This window comes from Dendropsophus ebraccatus, chromosome 1 (genome assembly GCF_027789765.1).
Source record: "Dendropsophus ebraccatus isolate aDenEbr1 chromosome 1, aDenEbr1.pat, whole genome shotgun sequence".
Taxonomy (NCBI): Eukaryota; Metazoa; Chordata; class Amphibia; order Anura; family Hylidae; genus Dendropsophus; species Dendropsophus ebraccatus.
The window spans coordinates 9,701,635-9,711,480 of NC_091454.1; the positions used below are offsets into that span (position 1 = coordinate 9,701,635).

The 9,846-nt window shown below is 42.2% G+C and overlaps 1 protein-coding gene across 2 annotated transcripts in view; it reads right to left on the reverse strand.

The window, feature by feature from the left end:
• Positions 1-7,137, reverse strand: part of SYN3 (synapsin III) — a 174,245-nt gene extending 167,108 nt beyond the window's left edge. The window contains exon 1 of one of the 2 annotated variants that reach the window (XM_069966574.1): positions 7,026-7,137. The gene's annotated coding sequence lies outside the window, so the exon portion shown is untranslated. Of the gene's footprint in view, positions 1-5,010; positions 5,207-7,025 lie in introns of those variants that run through there. The other variant, XM_069966553.1, reaches the window with a different exon arrangement.
• Between the last annotated feature and the right edge of the window lie 2,709 nt (positions 7,138-9,846).

A 9,846-nucleotide genomic window follows, 5' to 3' on the forward strand; every position in this document is an offset into this window, starting at 1 on the left:
TAGTGTGACCTCCAAGCAGAGGCGGATAAACTTTACCATAGGCCCCGGGCTGTTCACCAAGCCTGGGCCCCCCACCCCACTCTAACTATGGCAGCACTAGCCTGGCGTTCATACTACAGGACAGATAATATCATGATGTCCTGATTTGTGCAAAATTGCCATAAAAAAACTGTGATTTTTTGCAAATCATTGCGGAAGTGTAGCCAGGAGACAGTACACCATTGAAAGTATAAGTCTTTTTGGGTGGTCATGGGCCCCCCAGGAGCTCAGGGCCCCGGGCTGCCGCCCGAAACGCCCCTATTATAATCCATTACTGCCTCCAAGAAATAGTATAGTGTATAGTAGTGTTATACTATCGATAAGTAAATGCCTAACACAGTGCTGAAATATTACTACCATACAGTGCTAAAATATTACTACCATACAGTGCTGAAATAATAGCAACATACAGTGCTGAAATATTACTACCATACAGTGCTGAAATATTACTACCATACAGTGCTGAAATAATAGCAACATACAGTGCTGAAATATTACTACCATACAGTGCTGAAATATTAATACTATGGAGTGCTGAAATAATACTACCATACAGTGCTGAAATATTAATACTATAGAGTGCTGAAATAATACTACCATACAGTGCTGAAATATTAATACTATAGAGTGCTAAAATAATACTACCATACAGTGCTGAAATAGCACCACCATACAGTGCTGAAATATTACTACCATACAGTGCTGAAATAATACCACTATACAGTGCTTAAATAATACCACCACACAGTACTGAAATATTACTACCATACAGTGCTGAAATATTACTACCATACAGTGCTGAAATATTACTACCATACAGTGCCTAAATAATACCACCATACAGTGCTGAAATATTACTACCATACAGTGCTAAAATATTACTACCATACAGTGCTGAAATACTACCACCATACAGTGCTGAAATATTACTACCATACAGTGCTCAAATATTACTACCATACAGTGCTGAAATATTAATACTATGGAGTGCTGAAATAATACTACCATACAGTGCTGAAATATTAATACTATAGAGTGCTGAAATAATACTACCATACAGTGCTGAAATAGCACCACCATACAGTGCTGAAATATTACTACCATACAGTGCTGAAATAATACCACTATACAGTGCTTAAATAATACCACCACACAGTACTGAAATATTACTACCATACAGTGCTGAAATAATACCACCATACAGTGCTGAAATATTACTACCATACAGTGCTGAAATAATACCACCATACAGTGCTGAAATATTACTACCATACAGTGCTGAAATAATACCACCATACAGTGCTGAAATATTACTACCATACAGTGCTAAAATATTACTACCATACAGTGCTGAAATACTACCACCATACAGTGCTGAAATATTACTACCATACAGTGCTGAAATAATACCACCATACAGTGCTGAAATATTACTACCATACAGTGCTGAAATATTACTACCATACAGTGCAGAAATATTACTACCATACAGTGCTGAAATTATACCACCATACAGTGCTGAAATAATACCACCATACAGTGCTGAAATACTACCACCATACAGTGCTCAAATATTACTACCATACAGTGCTGAAATAATACCACCATACAGTGCTGAAATATTACTACCATACAGTGCTGAAATATTACTACCATACAGTGCAGAAATATTACTACCATACAGTGCTGAAATTATACCACCATACAGTGCTGAAATAATACCACCATACAGCGCTGAAATAATATCAACATACAGTGCTGAAATAATACCACCATACAGTACCGAAATATTATTACCATACAGTGCTGAAATATTACTACCATACAGTGCTCAAATATTACTACCATACAGTGCTGAAATATTAATACTATGGAGTGCTGAAATAATACTACCATACAGTGCTGAAATATTAATACTATAGAGTGCTGAAATAATACTACCATACAGTGCTGAAATAGCACCACCATACAGTGCTGAAATATTACTACCATACAGTGCTGAAATAATACCACTATACAGTGCTTAAATAATACCACCACACAGTACTGAAATATTACTACCATACAGTGCTGAAATAATACCACCATACAGTGCTGAAATATTACTACCATACAGTGCTGAAATAATACCACCATACAGTGCTGAAATATTACTACCATACAGTGCTGAAATAATACCACCATACAGTGCTGAAATATTACTACCATACAGTGCTAAAATATTACTACCATACAGTGCTGAAATACTACCACCATACAGTGCTGAAATATTACTACCATACAGTGCTCAAATATTACTACCATACAGTGCTGAAATAATACCACCATACAGTGCTGAAATATTACTACCATACAGTGCTGAAATATTACTACCATACAGTGCAGAAATATTACTACCATACAGTGCTGAAATTATACCACCATACAGTGCTGAAATAATACCACCATACAGCGCTGAAATAATATCAACATACAGTGCTGAAATAATACCACCATACAGTACCGAAATATTATTACCATACAGTACTGAAATATTATTACCATACAGTGCTGAAATAATACCAACATACAGTGCTAAAATAATACCACCATAGAGTGCTGAAATATTATAACCATAAAGTGCTGAAATATTACTACCATACAGTGCTGCAATAATACCACCATACAGTGCTGAAATAATAACAACATACAGTGCTGAAATAATACCACCATACAGTGCTGAAATAATACCACCATAGAGTGGTGAAATATTACTACCATACAGTGCTGAAATAATACCAACATACAGTGCTGAAATAATACCACCATAGAGTACTGAAATAATACCAACACACAGTACTGAAATAATACCAACACACAGTACTGAAATAATACCACCATAGAGTGCTGGAATATTATTACCATACAGTGCTGCAATAATACCACCATACAGTACCGAAATATTATTACCATACAGTGCTGAAATAATATCAACATACAGTGCTGAAATAATACCACCATACAGTGCTGAAATAATACCACCATACAGTACCGAAATATTATTACTATACAGTACCGAAATATTATTACCATACAGTGCTGAAATAATACCACCACACAGAGCTGAAATAATACCAATATACAGAACTGAAATAATACCACCATACAGTACTGAAATAATAAAAACATACAGTACTGAAATACCACCATACAGTGCTAAATTAATACCAACATAAAGTACTGAAATATCACTACCATACAGTGCTGAAATAATACCAACACACAGAGCTGAAATAATACAGCCATATAGTTCTAACATAATAATGCCATACAGTACTGAAATAATATCACCATACAAATAATACTGCCATCCAGTGCTGAAATAATCCTGCTATACAGTACTAAAATACCACCACCATACAGTGCTGAAATAACACCACCATACAGTGCTGAAATAATACCCCCATACAGTGCTCAAATAATATCATCAAGCAGCATCCAAATAATACCACAAAACAATATAGAAATAATGCCAGAACATAGTCCTGAAATAATACCGCCATGTAGTGCTGAAATAATACCATCATATAATGGCAAATATCAAATGGCAAATAAATTCACTTAAGTTAACTAGAGTCTAAGAGCACGGAACGGCCAGTCTCTGAAAAGATCATCCCGGCCAGAACTTCAGTACCGGCCGGATGACCTCTAGCGCCACTGAGTTCTGATGAAGGCGCATCCGTGCCCGCCCGCTTCTCACCAGTGTTCCCTCCCCCCTTCCCCAGAATTTTCCAGTGTGAATTACAGTCAGCACAACACAAAAGGAACAATACACATCCCAGTATCAGGTCCCCAGTATATTATACACCCCAGTATCAGGTCCCCAGTATATACACACCCCAGTGTCAGGTTCCCAGTATATTACACACCCCAGTGTTAGGTCCCCAGTATATTACACACCCCAGTGTCAGGTCCCTAGTATATTACACACCCCAGTATCAGGTCCCCAGTATATTACACACCCCAGTGTCAGGTTCCCAGTATATTACACACCCCAGTGTCAGGTCCCCAGTATATTACACACCCCAGTGTCAGGTCCCCAGTATATTACACACCCCAGTGTCAGGTCCCCAGTATATTACACACCTCTGTGTCAGGTTCCCAGTATATTACACACCCCAGTGTCAGGTCCCCAGTATATTACACAGCCCAGTGTCAGGTTCCTAGTATATTACACACTCCAGTATAAGGTCCCCAGTATATTACATACCCCAGTGTCAGGTCCCCAGTATATTACACACCCCAGTGTCAGGTCCCCAGTATTTTACACACCTCAGTGTCAGGTCCCCAGTATATTACACACCCCATGTCAGGTTCCTAGTATATTACACAGCCCAGTGTCAGGTCCCCAGTATATTACACACCCCAGTTCCAGGTGCCCAACATATTACACATCCCAGTGTCAGGTCCTCAGTATATTACACATCCAAGTGTAAGGTTCCCAGTATATTACACACCCCAGTATCAGGTCCCCAGTATATTATACACTTCAGTATCGGTTCCTCAGTATATTACAAACCCCAGTATCAGGTCCCCAGTATATTACACACCCCAGTATCAGGTCCCCAGTAAATTACACACCCCAGTATTAGGTCCCCAGTAAATTACACACCCCAGTGTCAAGTTCTCAGTATATTACCATTGCCCATTTGATGCAGCTGCACCCCATATCATCATACTTCTACCCCCTTCATCCTCCTGCCCCTCCATCACCATACTACTACCCCCTTCATCCTCCTGCCCCTTTATCACCATACTACTACCCCCTTCATCCTCCTGTCCCTCCATCATCATAGTACTACCCCTCTCATCCTCCTGCCCCTCCATCACTATACTACTACCCCCTTCATCCTCCTGCCCCTCCATCACCATACTACTACCCCCTTCATCCTCCTGTCCCTCCATCATCATACTACTACCCCCTTTATCTACCTCCTATGCAGCTGGAGGGCTGCAGGTTCCCCTATCCCTGGTGCACCAGATCCCAGCGCCCCCCGCAGGGCGCTGCCAGCCATACGCTGAATAATTCATTGTCGCGCACACGTCGTCATTCTGTCATAGTGCCGGCACCCTGTGGACACGACGGTGTTAATCCTGTGCCACGCTCCCCTGGCAGGCTTCCGTATTCAGGCCTAGCCAGCTTGTTCCTGCATCATTTATAGGGAAGACAAGGAGGGGGTTACCATGGCAACTCATCATCCATTTTTTTTGTTCACATTCCCCTCCCAAAAAAATAAATAAAAAATAATAATGTGTGTTGTTTTAACCCTTTCCCTGCTGGGTAAGGGAGAGAAGCAGAGGGTTAATGGTTAATACAAACGGCCTATTCCCTCAGCGTCGGTGACAACAACACAAAGTGCCTGAGATAGAGGAGCAGTTGTCGCCAATTCTCCTCACGGTTTAACCCCTGCACGGTTGCCGCGTGTTTCGTTATTGTGTCGGCGTCACATGACCTGGTCTGAGGTAATAAAATTCATGTAATCTGGATTATCAGAGAGTTAAGGGCCTGGATTACACTATGATCCATTGTCTTTGCTTCAGGTCCCGGATTATCGGACTTTCTGTAGAAGCAAATGGAAGTGAATGGAGGATAAATATGTTGGTCAGAATCAGGTTAACATTCACTCTACCTACAGGGGGCGCTATAACTGAAGTGATTGTGAAACTACGACCCCAGCATGTCAGCCGTCAGTAATAGATGGATGGAGATGATTTTACAGACACAACTACTAATCCTCTCTCAGCTCTTGTGCCCACAGTCTGGCATCAGGACAGGCCCTGCGCAGAGGGTGAGGTGGGCGACAGTCACGTAACTAGGAGACAAGGAATGGGATTGTATCATCTTTTATCTATCATCTATCTATCTATCTATCTATCTATCTATCTATCTATCTATCTATCTCCTATCTATCTATCTATCTATCTATCTATCTATCTCCTATCTATCTATCTATCTATCTATCTATCTATCTATCTTCTATCTATCTATCTATCTATCTATCTATCGATCTATCTCCTATCTATCTATCTATCTATCTATCTCCTATCTATCTATCTATCTATCTATCTATCTATCTATCTATCTATCTCCTATCTATCTATCTATCTATCTATCTATCTATCTATCTATCTCCTATCTATCTATCTCCTATCTATCTATCTATCTATCTATCTATCTATCTATCTCCTATCTATCTATCTCCTATCTATCTATCTATCTATCTATCTATCTATCTATCTCCTACCTATCTATCTCCTATCTATCTATCTCCTATCTATCTATCTCCTATCTATCTATCTCCTATCTATCTATCTATCTATCTATCTATCTATCTATCTATCTCCTATCTATCTATCTATCTATCTATCTATCTATCTATCTCCTACCTATCTATCTATTATCTATCTATCTCCTATCTATCTCCTATCTATCTATCTCCTATCTATTATCTATCTATCTATCTATCTATCTATCTATCTCCTATCTATTATCTATCTATCTATCTATCTATCTATCTATCTCCTATCTATCTATCTATCTATCTATCTATCTATCTATCTATCTATCTATCTATCTCCTATCTTCTATCTCCTATCTATCTATCTATCTATCTATCTCCTATCTATCTATCTATCTATCTATCTATCTATCTATCTATCTATCTATCTATCTCCTATCTATCTATCTCCTATCTATCTCCTATCTATCTATCTATCTATCTATCTATCTATCTATCTATCTCCTATCTATCTATCTATCTATCTATCTATCTATCTATCTCCTATCTATCTATCTATCTATCTATCTATCTATCTATCTATCTATCTATCTATTTATCTATCTATCTCTTTACCTATCTCTTTAGATAAATAGCTGCTGCATCCATGTATTTAAGCCACCAGGAGCTAAATGCAGAGCGTTCACGGTTTCGCGAACCCAAACTTACTGCAAATTCGCTCATCTGGCCTAGTCAGATGGATCCAGATCTCTGTGGAGAAACATGGCCGGTCAGATGGATCCAGATCTCTGTGGAGAAACATGGCCGGTCAGATGGATCCAGATCTCTGTGGAGAAACATGGCCGGTCAGATGGATCCAGATCTCTGTGGAGAAACATGGCCGGTCAGATGGATCCTAAAAAACACCCAATGGCTGAACAGGATTTATTTTTTGTGCATTATTTATGTGTAGACTTAATCTTGTTGGAGTGTTTGTGCGTCACAATCATCATAATGTTAATGGGATTATTTTGACCTACTTAGAATATAACGCACGCGCCTCCGGGGGTTGGGTGTATACGGTAAAATAAATGGTTAAATAATTGATGGTGGCTGTGTAGCGTAATTGTACTACAGCCCAATGTGAGTGACTGGCTATATTCTGATATACATATATATATATATATATATATATATATATATATATATATATATATATATATGTATGTAGTCTGGAATTTTTTGGGAGCATCTAAAGTTTTGGGATTCTGTACACAAGTTGAGAAGCGCGAGGAGTCGTCTGTGATTACGGCCAAAACGGCCCCTGAATGACGGCATCTATTATTGATTGCCTCATTAGGAGATGGCACTGAGGGCTAATCCATTATTCACACCATAAGGGAGTCAGATGTCTGAGGGGATGCCATGGCCACCTGAAATAGGGGCAGGACTTGAGTTTTTTTATATAACTTGTGCTGACACCTAGTGGTATAGTGAAGGTATTGCAGTTTCAAGTATAAATTCCAACTTTTTTCAACATTTTCACTATTTTTCTGTAATTTTGGATAGTATTGTTCTCCAACTTTCGGGAAACTACAACTCCCAGCATACCCTGACAGCCTTTGGCTGTCAGAGCATGCTGGGAGTTGTAGTTTCCCAACGACTGGGGGGGGGCTGCAGGTTAGGGATCACTGTATCTGTGAAGAACCACTAGTTGCTTGAAATTCTGTAATATCGGCCATATTGTTTGTCACCCAGCTTTCCCAGAAACAGATAGGCCGAAAGAATATTTAGCGACACCACATAAGAATTACATTTGTTATGCTATGTCTGCAGTTACCAACATTGGCGATCAGGTCCTGTAGATTAGAAGGGTGATGGCACCATCTAGTGGTAGATATGAGAATAACAGCTCAATCCATTCTATGGAGTCACGTGTGTATTTTTTAAAAATCAGATTCCTTAAAGGAGAACGCCGAGCAAAATGTATTTTTTAATATGTTATTACATAAGCAAAGTTAGACAAATTCCTAATATACACTAATTATGAGAAATGCACATATACTGCTATTTCCCTCAATTTAGTAGATCAGGCAGGCTTTTTCTAAAAAAAAAAAAAAAGAAAAAAGAAAAAAAGTGACGTCACGACCCAGTCGATATACCTGAAGGGTCCAGCAGGGGGCGCAGTATATGTAGAAGTCTAGAATTAGAAGTCTATGTAGAAAGTATATGTAGTGGAATCATTCCCGTCCCCCCTCCCTGTGCTGCCCGGCGCCTGTGCGCTCATCTCCCTCCCTCCCCGTTCTACCCTATGCCCGTGCATCTCCTGGGTCACTGGTGCTGGCTAAGCAGCCGGTGACTGTGACTGACGGGGACAGGGGCGTAGCAAGCACCTAAAAGGCGGTCCATGATGGGGGCGGTCTGGGGGGCGGGGAAATAGGCTAACAAAAGTAACTGGCAGGAAGTGGCAGAACACCACACCAGCGTGACAGGCAGAGGTTAAACAGCATAAGTTTGGATTACAGCATTTCAGAGGCAAGATAGCCAAGGTGCAATGGGATGCCGGCAGTCCTCCCCATTCTGCCCTATGCCCCTGCATCCCCCGCCCTACCCATGCTGCCCGATGCCTGTGTGCTCATCTCCCTCCCTCCCCATTCTGCCCTATGCCCCTGCATCTCCCGCCCTCCCCATGCTGCCCGGTGCCTGTGTGCTCATCTCCCTCCCTCCCCATTCTGCCCTATGCCTGTGCATCTCCCGCCCTACCCATGCTGCCCGGTGCCTGTGTGCTCATCTCCCTCCCTCCCCATTCTGCCCTATGCCCCTGCATCTCCCGCCCTACCCATGCTGCCCGCTGCCTGTGTGCTCATCTTCCTCCGTTCCTGTGCTGCCTGGTGTCCCTGCACCACTCTCCCTGTGCTGCCCTATGCCCGTGCATCTCCCTCCCTCTCCGTGCTGCCCGCTGCCCATACATCTCCTGCCCAGTGCCGTACAGCAGGGTGAGTGCTCCTTATCTGCCGCTCACCCCACTGCACGGCATTTGGCAGCATGGGGCTGGAGGAAGATGAGTGCTTGGGCACCGAGCAGCACGGGGAGGAAGATGCACAGGCACCGGGCAGCATGGGGAGGGAGATGAGCATCGGGCAGCACGGGGAGGGAGATAAGCGCACAGGCACCAGGCAGCATGGGGAGGGAGATGAACGCACAGGCATCGGGCAGCACGGGGAGGGAGATGAGCGCACAGGCACCGGGCAGCACGGGGAGGGAGATGAGCGCACAGGCATCGGGCAGCACAAGGAGGCAGGGAGATGAGTGCTCAAGCATCGAGCAGCATGGGGAAGGAGATGAGCGCACAGGCACCAGGCAGCACGTGGAGGGAGGGAGATGAGCGCACGGGGAGGGAGATGCACGGGCACCAGGCAGCACCGGGAGGGAGGGTGATGAGCGCACAGGCACCGGGCAGCATGGGGAGGGGGGACGGGGATGATTCCGCTACATATACTTTCTCCATAGACTTCTACTTCTATACTTCTACATATACTGCGCCCCCTGC